Below are 14679 nucleotides of genomic sequence, written 5' to 3'. Positions count from 1 at the left end.
ATTTTTCATCGTTAAATAGACCATGTTATGAGAATTTAGTCAAAGAGTTTTTTGGTTCTCTTAAGGTTAGTGGAACAGAGTCGATTTCTGTAAAACTTGAGGGTGAAATCAAAGCGTTCTCTTACGCTCCACTTGAGCAAAATTTTTAATTTGCCAAATACTGGGTCTAGGGTAACGAAGATTAAGGATATCTCTAGGGTTAGTGAGTACAAAAAGGAAGAACTTGAGAAGAAAATTGTTAAAAGAGGTTCTGCTGATAAACAGGGCGTTATTGAATGCTCAAATTTGATGGATGGCATGAAATGGCTATACAAACTGATTGTGTATTATATTTATCCCAAAAGTGCTTCACTTACATATGTGAATCAGGTTGAACTGTGCATTATGTGACACATAGTTGAGAAGAAACCCTTCAACCTGTGTCATACCATCTTTGACAAAATGCAGAATAAACCTAAGAAACTGTCCTATGGAATGGTACTTACACCAGTGTTTGAATTTCTGGATGTTGATTTAAGTGAAAGTGATGGTTGTAATGTTTCAAAGCTAGACAGTGGGTCGTTAAAAATGAAAGATGAAGAAGGAGAAGAAGAAGAAAAGAAAAAGGAGAGAAAGAAAAGAAAGAAAAAGAAGAAGCTGAGAAAGAAAAGAAAGAAAAAGAAGAAGCTGAAAAAGAAGAAGAGAGAAGAAAAAGGAAAAGCTAAATTGGGAGAAACAGAGAAGGAACAAAAGAAAGAGAAAATGAAAGAGAAAGAGAAAATGAAAGAAGAAGAGAAAGAAAAGAAATTAGAAGAGGAAAAGAAGGAAGAGACAGAAAAAGAGAAAATAGCTGAGAAGGAAGCAGAATCAGAAAAAGGGGAAGAAACAGAAGAGAAAAAGGAGTCTAAAAAGGTAGAAAAAGGAAAGAAAATAGAAGAAACCATTGATGCTGAAACAGAAAAACTAGAATTGAGTGATGAAGACAGGTCAACTGAGGTCAAAACTGAAAAAGAATTTGATTTTTTATCAGCTCAAAGGGGTAGAGAAGCTATGCTAGGAAGAATGGAAAAAGAGCTTATAGAAGAGCACAATATGGAGCTTAATGAGGCAATAAAACATTGCAAGACTGTGATTGAATATAATCAGTCTCTCATCGAGTCCTTGGAAAGAATGAAAGATGTTAATGAAAGGAAGCTAGCTACTCTAAAAGTTAAGGGAACACCCTACAGTCCTGCCTTAGAGAAACCAAAGAAAGTAAAGCACACTGCGAGTAAACATAAGGCTCATGGAAGAAAGCCTCCATTGCACCCTTATTCTAAGCGACCAGAAAGCTCTACTGAAACCACTCCTGCCCAAAATCTAAGAAGTTCTAAGAGACTTAGAACTGACCCCAAGCCTCTCTGATTTTTGTGTTATGAACAATATTTTTTTGCTTTGTCTTTGTAGGTTATATTGTTTGAATTCTGTTTATTTTTTTATTATGCTCTGATCTTTACTAACCCTTTTTATATGATGACAAAAAGGGGGAGAACACAGGATATTTTGATAATTAAGTACGTAATCTGCTGATGTGTGGTAACCTTAGTACTTATATCTTATTGCTTACTATTTTCTAATCTGTGTTATCTATATGTTCTATTTTGGTGAGCTATATATTTTACATGATGAACTGAGTGTCTTAGAACTTGGATCCTTATTCTAACGTCTGCTCTGCAGGTTAGACTTAAGATCTTTTCTTCTATTCCTAATATCAGGTTCTATTCTATTCTTATGCTCTGACCATATGCTCTGGTTATTAGAACTTAGAATATCTTGTCTATTTTTGCTCGTTCTAATATCAGTTTCTAAAATATTTCCCTAGCTCTAAATTTCATAAATACTTATATTTCATCTATTCAGGGGAAGCATAATACATGTTCTAAATTCGCTTCATATTAAGATCATTTGACATATTTAGAACTTATATTTTTCTATGCATAAAATTTAGGGGCAGCACATGTTTTATGTTTGCTAAATTTATTGGTTTTGTCATCATCAAAAAGGGGGAGATTGTTGGCTCAAGGGTCAAATTCTAATCTCGGAATTTTGATGATTAAAACAAAACAAATAAATTTAAATTATATTATTTGTGCTAATTATATTTTATGCAGAATACATATGGAAAGTAATAAACGAACAAGGAAAGTCCTACAAATCCAAAGATTATGAAGACATCCGAAGACCTTAGTGGTTAGACTTTTAGGATTCATTGTAGGATAGAGAGAAAATTCAATTATAAGCGCAAAAACAAATTTTTTACTCATCAAAATTATTTTTCGAAAATAGATTCTTCAAAATAAATCTTTTCGCTAAAAATTGTTTTTCGAAATCTCTTTAAAAATTGAAATATTCAAATTACCTAAATTAAAGAGATCATGTCTCTAACAATTTTGTTAATAAGAATAAATCTAATGGAAATCTTATGCACTTCTTTTTCAGAAACAAAACTTTCTTTGAAGATCTAAGAATCTTGATTTATCTTCTTACCTAAAACGAAGAAAGATCTTATTTTAATTCGTTTTTAGTAAGAAAAATATTTTCAGAAAATATTTGATTCAAGTATTTACTTTCGAAATTCTTTATTTTAAGGAAATAAAGATTGTATTTTATTTTCTTACCAAAAAGATAGAATATTGACTCAAAAGATCTTAGTAACAAGGATTCTCCGTATTTTCTAAATAAGGAAAGTCAATATTCTGATTTCAAAAAGAGATCTTCACTTTCTAAAAACGAGAGTCACAGACCTCTCTATAAAAAGGCATTTTCATTCTTGAAAAATGCGGAAGAAAGAGTTTTCGTTTTAAGAGTATTCACCTATTGATCATATCTTTTATCTCTCAAAACTTACTCTCTACCCCCCCTTATTTCTTTTCATCTTTATACTTTACGTTTTTATCTTTAAAAGAGAAAAGAATTTTTATAACAACTTCTTTTGAAAAACAGTTATGTTTTCTAAACGATTTTCTAATCTGAAAAACTGTTTTTCCTGTGCTTATATTTGCATTTATGTCTGTCTATTTAGATTCTGTAATCTTCAGTAGACAGGTTTTTATTTGATAAACATTTGTGTAATAGCTTAGGTGAGAAGCTATTGTGAAAGAGGTTATCAAGCAACCTTCTCCATGAGAGACATTTTAATGTCTTGAATTAAGTTTCTGTACTCTGCCAAAAACAGAAAGGGTTAAGGTTAGCTAGAACCTTTGGAAAATCTAGTGGGTTAAAGGGTAGATCTAGGTGTTGATCTATTGCCCTGTTGGTTTGTCTCTTACCCTTGAAAAGAGATAACATAGTTGAGGATCTCAAGATGAGTCATGGGGAGTGGATGTAGGCGAGTTAGTGCGAACCACTATAAATCACTATGTTGATCTTTTTAATTTTTAAAGTTTTGCTTGATATTATTCTACTCACACTTCTATTTATACTCTAGAAATGCTAAAGTTGTTAATGGTTTTGATGTTCCAAAACTGGAATAAGTCTTATCTTCTCTGAATATTAGAACTCTGGAATTCTGATAAGTGAATATACCAAATTCTAAACTGTTCTTCTATTTACAGTATATTTCACTACTTGGGTTTCTAATCAGTTTTCTAAACTTGATTAAAGCTTTGTGAAGTAGTTCTGATTTCAATAACTGTCTCTTACACAGTCTTATATGATTTTCTAAACTTTATAAGGAAGTTCTAATTACAATAGCTTTCCGTCATAAAATAGTTCTAATAATTGAATAAGACATTGTGAAGCAGTTCTAATTGATAGTTGCACTTCGCAAAGTCTTTCTATTTTCTCTGAATAAAACATTGTGAGATAGTTCTAATCAATAACTTATTTTCACAAGTTCATTATTTTTTCCGCTGCACTTAGAATTCTGTATTTTGTTTTTAAAGCTAAAATTTTTATTTTTAGAAAACCCAATTCACCCCCCCTTTTGGGTTGTGCCATAGATATACGGAACCCACAAATAGTTTCAGATGAACTGTTATGTTGAAGTGCTAAGCATTATACTCTTATACAATTGATCCATATATTGAGCATTGAGCCTCTTTCCATTTAGGAAGGATAATTCTTCGTAATGATCTTTGGTCCATCGACATTCTTGAATGTTAGATTCCATCATTATGCGCAAGGACTCTACTTCTACTTTGGTTGGTAGCATGGCTTCCATTCCGCAAACCAAAAGAATAGGGAGTTGCCTCATTCGCAAATTTGGCAGTGAACCTATAGCCTCATAAAGCATACTATAACTTGTTCCTATAGCCCCATAAAGCATATTGTAACTTGTTTGGTCCTTTAGAGAACATTTTCTTGATAAAAAATGAGCCTTCCCAATTGGGCTTAAATTTTTCTCTCTAGTCCTGAACGTTTGGCCGCATCTATTTTATTACTAAATCTTCTATTCTAAATAGTTTCGGATGAACTCTTTTGTTGAAGTGCTAAGCCATTCTAATCTTTATAAAATTGATCTATAAATTGAGCATTGAGCCTCTTTCCATCTAGGAGGGCTAATTCTTGATAATGATCTTTAGCCCATCGACATTCTGGAATTTAGATTCCACCATTATGTGCAAGGACTCTACTTCTACTTTGGTTGGTAGCACGGCTTCCATTCCGTAAACCAAAGAATAAGGAGTTACCTTATTCGTAGATTTGGCAATGGTCCTATAGCCCCATAAAGCATATTGTAACTTGTTTGCCCAATCTCGATGATTTTCTACCATTTTCCTCAATATCTTCTTGATGTTTTTGTTTGTGGCTTCCACTGCTCCATTCACCTGTGGGTGATATGGTGAAGATTTGTGATGTTCAATTCCATACTTTGCCAACAACATTTTCACTTCCACCTAGAACTAAACTCCATTATCTATTACTATATTATGGAGGATCCCATATCTACAAATAAGATTCTTCTCAATGAACTCAGCCATTTGCTTGGTGCCTATATTCTTAAAAGATTTTAGATCGACCCATCTTGAGAAATAGTCCACTGCCACCACTATAAATTCATGTCCATTAGAAGCAGGTGGTGAAATTTGCCAATGATATCTATTTCCTAAGTTGCAAAGGTCCATGGCAAAATAGAAGGATGTAATTCTAAAGGTGGAATATAACTTAGGTCTCTGTGAATTTGACATTCGAAGCACCTTTTCACAAAAAAAATACAATCCCTTTCTATTGTCGATTAGAAGAATCCTTGTTTGAGAATCTTTTTAGCTAATGTTGTTTTGCTCATGTGGCTACTGTAAACCCTTGTATGGACCTGTTCCATTATTTCCTCAGCTTCTTTCCTCTATACACATCTTAACCAATATGGACCTGTTCCATTATTTCCTCAGCTTCTTTCCTCTATACACATCTTAACCAATACCCCGTTTGACATTCTTTTGTATAGCTGATCGTTTAACACTGCAAACTGCAATGCCAAATGTTGTAGACTCTTTTGTCATCTCTAGTAGCTAAGTTAGGAAACATTCTTTTGGCCATCCACTGTAGGACATCATGAAACCATGGTTGGCCCTCTTCCTTGATATCCATAATCCTCTCTCCTTCATAGCATGAGATACTACTCGAAGACATTATAAACAGCTTTTTAGGCATAGCTGATATCCCTTCCCAAGCTGATGCTAAATTTTCCAGAGTGTCCAGAACTCGGTTTTTCACTTTGCCAATGTGTGTGAAGGTTATTCCTGTAAAGTTCTGAATAACAGTACGTAGGTAGTCGATATAAGGCTTTAACCTGTCTTCTTTGACTTTCCAATTTCCGTTAGCGTGCTCGATTACCAATTTTGAGTCGCCGACAACTTCGACTTCTTCAGCTTTTATGGCAATCAGAGCTTCTAACCCAAATAAATAGGCTTTATTTTTGCCATGTTATTCGTAACTGCAAATTGCAACCTCTTCATCATCTGGATAACTTCCCCTTGTGGAGATTCCAACAAGACGCCTACTCTGGCTCCTTTACTGTAAGCTGATCCATCAAAGTAGAGCTTCCATCCTTTCTTTTTTATTAAGTTCAAATGCTCATCAGGAAAGTTAATCTCCTATTATTCATCTTCTATTAGATGTGCTACTAGAAAATCTGCAACTGCTCATCCCTTGACGGTCCTCTTTGTAGTGTATTCAATATCGAATTCGACAATAGGATTAACCACCTTGCTAGTTTCCCCACTAGTGCTAGTGTTCCATATAGATATTTAACTGGATCCATTCTAGAAACTGATATGACTTTATAAGATTGAAAGTAGTGGCGAAGTTTTCTGGTTGCCCAAACTGTTGCTAAACATTTTCTTTTGATCAAATTATATTTTTGTCCATTCAGAAGAAGTTTCTTGCTCAAGTAATAAATTGCCTTCTCAACACCCACTTCATCGGCTTGTGCTAACATAGCTCCAATTCTGACATCTTCCACTGTCAAGTACAAAATTAATGGATTCCCTGGTTTTGGTGGGCATAAAATCGGGGGACTTGGCAAATAATCTTTGATCTTATCAAATGCTATCTAGCAGTGATCATTCCACTTAACTGATTGATCTTTCCTTAACAACTTAAAAATCGGATCACATACAATAAATAACTTTGATATGAACCTATTGATGTATTGAATTTTTCTCAGAAAACTTCTCACTTGCTTTTCGGTCTTAGGAGGCTCCATATCTTGGATTGCCTTGATTTTGTTTGGATCGATCTCTATTCCTTTTGGACCCACTATGAATCCTAACACTTTTCCAAAAGTTACCCCGAATATACACTTCTTCTGGTTCAGCATAGCTTGTATTTAATCACTTTGTCCATAAATCGCTCTATAGCTACTGGATGTTCCTCTGGTGTCTTAGTCATGACAATCATATCATCAATGTAAACTTCTAGCTCCTTATAGATCATGTCATGAAACAATATAGTTGCCATCCTTTGATACGTAGCCCCAGCATTCTTTAAGCCAAACAGCACCACCCAGTAGTAGAAAGTTTTGAATTCTGGAATGAAAGTTGTCTTGGCCTCGTCTAGCAGTGCCGTAAGAATCTGATTGTAACCTACAAACCCATCCATAATGGAGTAGCATCCCATCATTGCTGCACTATCTATTAGGATACCGATGTGAGGAAGAGGAAAATCATCCTTTGACAATGCTTTGTTCAAGTCTCTATACTCCACTCACATTCTAACCCACCCGTCCTTCTTGGGAACTAGAACTATGTTTGCTAACCATTCCAGATAGTGAACCACTTCTAAGAATCCTACATCAATCTACTTGGTCACTTCCTCTTTGATTTTCTCGGCCCATTCAAGTCTTAGTCTTCTTCTCTTCTATTTTACTGGCTTAGCCCCAGGATACAGGGAAATTGTGTGCTCAACTATAGATTCATCAATCCCAAGCATGTCTTGGTAGCTCCATGCAAAGGCTTCTTTCTTATCCATAAGTAGACTTCAAAATTTTATGTTTAATTATGGCGTTATGTTTGGCCCAATTAACAAAGTCCATGGGTTATCTTTTGTGCCAATATTAAATTCAAGCATACATGATGAGTTCATATCAAATATGTGCAAGAGCTTATCTATTTGATGAATGTAACCATTAGGAATGACATCAAACAAGTATGCAAAATTGAAATTCATTTCCTTGAAAAAGAGAGACAGTTCATCAGATTCTATTTCATTATCAACAGTAATAAAAACATCAGAAGGGGACTCAGCTTCCAAACTGGCAGACCATAGGAGCTTTTCCAAACCGGCAGCCACTATCCTTTCCACCATTTTCTCAATTTCCACAGTAGGGATACTACCGTCACCCATTTGGAAAGATCGAAAGGGATTGAAGGTTCTTCAACTCTGACCAATCGCTATCCGTCCTCAACCAATTTGCCTCTTGCAGTGCTTTTTCTTTTCTCGGAGCTATTTTGACCGTACAAAATAAGGGTTAGAAAACAATGATATGATGCATGTATGCGTGAATGCATGAATATGGCAAGACATACAAGATGTAATCACACGGACATTGTGAAATATAACTAATGTTATATTTTATCACAGTTCGATCGCGATTGTTCGAAATAGAAAATAGAGAAGGACTTTTGATAGAGTCAAAACGTGCCTTATTTTGTAGCCTAATATTTGAAATGTCTTTTGCTTATTTTTTGTATCCTTTCTTTTTGCCTTAAGTGAAGATGCTTGAGCAGGGTTCTTTATTTATATATATTTGAGATTTTTTTTTTTTCTCTTCTCTTTTTAGCACTTAAACTATTTGGCTCAAAATAGACTAGCTTTCATTACTTCCAAAAGTTGACTTTTATAATAATAGTTCTTTTGGCCCTAACATTTGAACTCAAAAACTAAGAAGCTTGATATGGTTTGGCATCCTCTAAGGTGAAGTGCCCGATTTCTACAAGGCGGCTAGCGATATTGTGCATGAGCGTGAAATGCACCTCCACACCTTGAAAGAGAGTCATAGCCTCAAGTTGTGCTTGCTTAATTTCGAGGAAGAGTTGATGAGCCCCTTCTAATAGGTCTTCATTAGTCATTGTGGGAATCAAAGGAGCTTCCCTCTTAGGCGTTTAAGTTTCGGCCTTATAGTCAAATTTAAAAGAGCACTTTTGGCCCACTTTGCTTCAAGCACCTCTCTTAAGTCTTTCGCTTTTTAATGCTTCGAACGATGAGAATGAGATAGAATATTCCTATATGGCTTAAACAAAACAAGTTACGTGATGCATGAGAAAAAACACAAAACAACATAGATATATACAAGTAAAGGGAACGAGAGTTTGGAAATGCATGACTTCCACCCTTATATCTCCCACACACAATTCATGGTCAAAAGTCTCATCTAAAGCCCTAGGATATATTGGTTGGGCCCATAAGCCATTATGGATTTTGGACCGACATCTCTCGCATTCATTATATGAATGACACATCATTTAATTATTATGGTAATCCTAAAGGAAGGAACTAAGGTCATGTACATGAGCTTTGTTTGGGTTAAATAAGTCTTGGGTCCATAAGCAAGAATTGGTTATTTCGTCCCATTTAGCTTTAGGTCTAAGCCAATGGTAATAACGGATTGTGCCAATTCTTTTGATACACCAAAAGGTACTAGACTTATGGGTATGTATATTAGTGGCAGATCCCAACAGTCGAGTAGAGTGAAAGGACCACATCCCCCATTATCACCTTTAGGGTTTAGGGTAGAAAGGAGACTAAGAAGAGAATAATGCATGAAAGTCAATTATATATATATATAAACTACAGCTCAATTTCAAGCTAATAATATTTATAATAATTGTGAATAAGTGGACAACATTGGAGTCAAACTCCTTACTCGGACCCAAAACCGAAAACCAGAGATTCTTGGTTCGATCCCCAGCGGAGTCGCAAGGCTAAGGATGCTATTTTTTTTCTAAATGTAAAATTGAAAGGCTTGATTGATTTTATTTTAGAAAATATGATTTTCGTTATAAGACCCATTCATTGATCCTTGAAAAATTACTTTTTACTTTGGTAAGAGTTTTATTCTGGAGTTGTCACCTTTTTAGGAAAATTTCTCGAATTAATCAATTTATTGGAATCAACTAACTCAGTTTTAAACCAGAGAGTAGGTAAGGGAGTTAGGTACGGTATCGGGAAGATGTTAGGCAGCCGAACCGCCTGGTTCAAACCGGCCTCCTTGTTGTCCATTAGTTTACAATAATTAATAATAAGTTTAACTAGAATTGAGATGTAAATGCATTTTTATGCAAGTTTAGAAAATATGTCAAACAAGCACATAATTGCATGTAGAAGACATAAAATAAACATCCAAAGAAGGGGGGGAGGAGAAAAGAGTACAACCAATCTCCTAATGTACAATCTACCAATTAACCCTTTAAAATTTCCAAAACCCAAGCATTATTACAAGCAAGGAATTACTAGGAATCTATTATTGACCCTTTACATCAAGTTCAATAGGAATAAAGCAATAAAGAATCATTCATAAATAATAAACACAGACACTAATAAAGCATTCACAGAATCATAAACACACATTCATTCAATTAATGATAAATATGATGCATGTTCACATTCCTAAGTTAATGATTAATAGGTTAGCCCAACAATAAGCAGAAGGCAATAAGTAAAAGTGCATAAATTTAAAGGACGAAATATTAAAAGAGCATAAAAATAAAGAACAATAAACTAAAAGCAATAATTTGAAGATTTCAATAAGATTTGGGTTAAAAGCCTTGATGTTCATCATGGTTGATGAACAAATACACTTGTCACTACTCATTTCTTATTGGTTCGTGTTTATTTAGCCTATTATAGGTCGAAAATGTGATCTAGAACAATAAAGCCCGGTGCTTAACCAATGGAATACTGATTCAAGGCCATCTTACTGATTTTTTAGACTCTTAATCTCTGAAATGAAGGACTATTCGCTACCAGAGAAGTGGCGCTCGAACGTTACCCAGATCAGGGTGTCACAGAACCAAGGTTTGAGCCGTTATTTCATTATTTTCATGTTTCTGGGGTTCTAAAATGAAGGTACCTACTCTAGAGAAATGGCAAGCGCCATTATGTGTGGTACTCGGACCTTGCCCCGATCAAAAGATGTAGAAAATGAAGCTTGGCTTTCTGACTACGGGAGAACTGGCGTATGCCACACGTAGGGGTGTGCGCCACTTCTAACACAGTCAGAAGCCTTAGTTGTTCGCAGATTTTTCTTCCAACTAATGAAGAATGGGTGTTTCTACACCGAGATAATAAGAAAAATATGAAGAAGGAGTTTTAGGGCTCTCAAGAGTTACCTTTTGTTGAAAGAATCCAAAGATTTTAGGGAAATGAATCAAAGAACACCCAAAAGCTTTGTTCTAGAACTAATAATCCGAGATTAAGATTTGATGTATGTACTTATGAGTTTTCTTGATTAGCAATAAGGGAGTTTTTATTAAAAATCAATGAATAGCACTAAAAATCAAAGAAGAAACACAAGTTTTCCTTTGATTGATAGTTGAGTTTTGAAAATGGCAGAGTTTCCCTTAGCTTCCCCTCAAATAAATCCTTTAGCACAAAACCTAAGGCCTAGTTATACGCAAATGGGAGAATATTGCCCTAATTTTTAGGGCTTAGGTGGCAAGTGACACCGGTGGACCCCAAAACTGGGCCGGACCCTTTTTACCAAATCAGACTGGATGGTATGCAAAAGGAGGCGGTGCATTGGGAAGTGTGCTAAGCGAACCTGAAGAGCTTCCCAAGCCTAATTTTACTGCAGAAAGCCCGAAAACCTGAAAAGTGAAAATGGTCAAATACATCCATTATCTCAACCACGGACCATTTGTTCGAGAATCAGAATGGTCTGAATTTCAGATTCAATTTTTTGTTAAAAAAGATTATCATCACTGAGCCATTTTAGGGGCAAAAATTTAGCGTCTACAGAATGATAAGCAAACGAAATTGTTCCCTCCTAAATGAGGTTGAGATTGTCCCTCTTCTATTGAGATATAAATCACAGATTGAGGTTGAGATAGCTTTGTCTTAATGAGCTCATAGGACACTGATGGCCCTTCGAATTGAGTCTATTTAAGCTGTTGAGACTAAATTGGATATGTCAAGTTTCTTAAATGAATGTTTTACTTATAATTGAATTAATGCTTTCCTTATGATTATAATTCTCCATAACCACTTTCATAAAAAAGATAGTTATTGATTTTTTATCAAAGAATTTCTCTCACTATTATTGATATACTTTCTTAATAAAGTTTATGTAATTAAAGTTTATGTAAACTCATAGTACTAGTATAGAGTATAAGCCATATGTCTATATACTTTTATTATTACTTTAAGGTAACTTATTCCTATTATTATTTATATGGGAAAATGAGATTAATCCAGCATGTAACTGCATTTCAATTGGGCTTATGAGTTATGGAACCATTTGCGATGAATGAATATGCATAATTATAAAATAGAAGTTTATGATGTTATAAGTACTTTTCCCTATATATATATATATTTCTTTGAAAGAGCTTTTGAACCTACTTTTAAATAATGTTTTTGAAAATAATTTTAACTAATAAATATGTGTAATTGAAAATATTTTGTTTAAGTCCCTTGTAGTATGTTTATCGAGTTTTTTTGCAAAAATATTGCTTAACAAGGATATTATGGTTGACATGTCACGTTTTACAGTGGGGTAAATTGTGACAGGTACCCTTTTCTTTCTTCACACCTCTATTGGGCTTCAATGCCTTCTTCTTAATATGATTTGATGATATTATATCTTTTGCTTATTTGAGTTATTCATGTTCTATCATTATGAATTTGTAACTACACTGGATTACGGTACCTATGTTTATATAATATTAAGTATAAGTTGAATGTAAGCAGGTATATGATGGTTTCATAATAATTCTTGATTATGTTTGTCTTATTTAAGATGCTTTGGTTATTGCATGAACGGTAACACACATTTATGTATATGTGATAGATATGTTTAATTGGATTATATTATATATGCTTAGTTTGGTTGTGTGAAACTGTATATGGATTTGAATTATGATTGAATTTATGTGATGAGCACCAGTGAATTTTATACTCAGCATAGTGATTTTATCTTGCGTAGGTTGAAGGCTTCGAGGCGTTGCTTAGTTCTTGAGATCTTGCATCAAAGAAGAAAGTCTTTAAATTTCTAGTCTTTGAGTATGAGTTCTTATGTTAGACTCATCGCATGTTATTAGTTTTATTATGTTGAGAAATTTGGTTTTAGCTATTGGGGATTGTAATAATGAGACCTGAGTATTTTGGTTTAAAGATTTTATAAGTTTTATGTTTTAATAAAAATTGATTTATGGTTTAAACTTCTTTTATAATACATGAATTGGAACATCATATGTGGAATGATGTTAGCTTTTGAACATAAAGATTTGGAATATGCATTTGTTTTAACATGTTTTTTTGATAAGTTGTATAATTAGGAAAAACTCTTACAATTTTTCTATAGGATTTTCTAAATTGTTTTATAAGATCAACCGATGGACCTGCTGATAATAGGATTTGTATTATAAATATTTTTATAACAATGCTTATAATTAATTGGCTAGGATTATTTTTTAGTAAGCTAGGTGCTTTTGGCACAGCAATTTGGCATTCCTTGCTTGGTCCCACAAGAAACGAGCAGGGAGCGTTACAATATGTATTTAGAATTTTAATAAGGAATTTATTTAATTTTAATTTTAATTCAGGTCTCATGTTTTGTCATAAATGATTATATCATATATCCTGCACACATAATGTACACCCTCTAGCTAGGAATGGAAGCGGTTTGGGTATTTTAGGGCACCCTGCTCCTATCGGTCTAAATAGGATATGAGTAGTTATAAATGAGTTTGGGATAGATACTGATAGTGAAATTACTACCCATAATGAATACGGATAGGGTATGATTTTAGGTCTTTGGATACCCGCTATCCGCTATCCGCTATTAGTACCCACGGGTATCCTATCTACTATTTATAAAGATTGTATTTTAAATAAGTTTGGATTTGGATAGTTAAAATTCGCGGGTATCTTATCTGTATAATGGTATTTTAAATGAGTTTTGAACGGATATCGATAGTAAAAATTTAACGGTTTTAAATACGGATACTTAAATAGATATTTAAATGGATTTTAAAAAGATACGGGTAAAAAATGTTAAATGGATATGAATACGGATAGTTTAAATTTCACGGTACCCACCCCGCTTTCATTCCTACCCCTAGCATGTCATTCTAATTGGATGCTTATGGATATTTCTAAAACTAATTTTCTTGCATTATTAAGGAAATTAGATGGTAAAAAAAAATCCTAGATAACAAGTTCTTAGATCTTAACAAGGCTCAAAGCAGCTCCTTGGCTCAGATTCTTCAATACTTCGTATAATTTCTTCAATTCTTCTTTTCTTCTTGGGTTACAAAATGGTATTCTATTTATATATTCTAATTATCTAACCATTACACAATTAAATGAAATAAATATGAAATTTTACAACCCACAAAAATCATGATATGCAAAGCCTATTTAAAATTACATAAAATCTATCTAACCAAATATAATAAAACCAATCACATAGGTTTTTCTAATGTCTATAATCACCATAATGTATAATAGTCATATTAAATGCATTTAAATATTTTTTAACACTAATATATTAATCATTGGTCAAATGTGTTGAAAATAAAATTTTAACAATTAAAATTTCATTTTTGATAATTTTTTAAAATCAATTTATAGATAAAAACAATTTTATTCATATATCAAATCTTATTAAAACTAATTTTAGAATTTATAAAATCAAGTAATTAATTTTACTAATTCTCATCGTATTAGAATTAATATACAATTAAAAATTTTAATTTATTTCATAATCCAATTAGAAATTAGTTTACTAAAAAAATAATTATAAATTAAACTCTTTTAATTTTTCTTTTCTAAATAAATTAAAAAATTTTCTAAAATCAACTTTAAATTACTGAAATTTAATTTTAATAGTCCCTGTAAATTAATTAATTCCAAATTAATTAAAATAGCCTATTAAAATTAATTTTAGGACTTAAATGAATAAATTGCAACAATATTTGGACCCAATTGAAAAGTGAAAGATAAATAGGGACCAAGATGAACTTTTCATCATCTTCTCAAAATAGGTTTTTGACAGAAACC

This window comes from Jatropha curcas, chromosome 4 (genome assembly GCF_041381405.1).
Source record: "Jatropha curcas cultivar XTBG-Jc1 chromosome 4, XTBG_Jcur_1.0, whole genome shotgun sequence".
NCBI classification, from domain to species: domain Eukaryota; kingdom Viridiplantae; phylum Streptophyta; class Magnoliopsida; order Malpighiales; family Euphorbiaceae; genus Jatropha; species Jatropha curcas.
Note: the sequence above shows the minus strand (reverse complement) of the source record.